Genomic DNA, 480 nt, shown 5'->3' on the forward strand with positions numbered 1-480 from the left:
GCAGCAGCCAGGGGGGGAAAAAAAAAAAGAAAAAGAAAGAAAGAAAAACAAAGGGCACGGAAATTGGGCGCCCAGTGTCCCAGCCCCGCAAACCACAGTGGACGTGCAGGTGGCGGCTGGGGGAGGCTGGTGCAGGCGCGCTGGGGCGGCTCCTTGCCCTCCTCCCACCCGCCCCGCCGACTTAGGGGACTTACGGAAAAAAGAACAAGAAAAGAAGAAAAAAGCATGGGATGGATCAAGGGAACTCCACGTTCAAGCCGAGCTGGGGCAGACCTAGCCTGACGACATGAAATGAGACTCCTGACTTCGCTGGAGTGAACTTAAAACAGGAGACGGTCGTAATTGAGGAAGTTCACAATTTAAAAGACTAATCTTTCAGGACACCCTTAAAAACAGAAACCATGTTGAAATTCATGCCAAGTTGTAAAAACTTCAAAAGAACGAGCTAAAAAAAAAAAAAAAAAAAAAGGTTGCACCGCC

At 49.0% G+C, this 480-nt stretch overlaps 1 protein-coding gene across 2 annotated transcripts in view; it reads right to left on the reverse strand.

The window, feature by feature from the left end:
• Positions 1–480, reverse strand: part of DAZAP1 (DAZ associated protein 1) — a 20,509-nt gene that overhangs the window by 8,880 nt on the left and 11,149 nt on the right. The gene's annotated exons all lie outside the window — the stretch shown is intronic.

Source organism: Lipotes vexillifer, unplaced genomic scaffold (assembly GCF_000442215.2).
Source record: "Lipotes vexillifer unplaced genomic scaffold, Lipotes_vexillifer_v1.1 scaffold225, whole genome shotgun sequence".
In the NCBI taxonomy this organism is placed as follows: domain Eukaryota; kingdom Metazoa; phylum Chordata; class Mammalia; order Artiodactyla; family Lipotidae; genus Lipotes; species Lipotes vexillifer.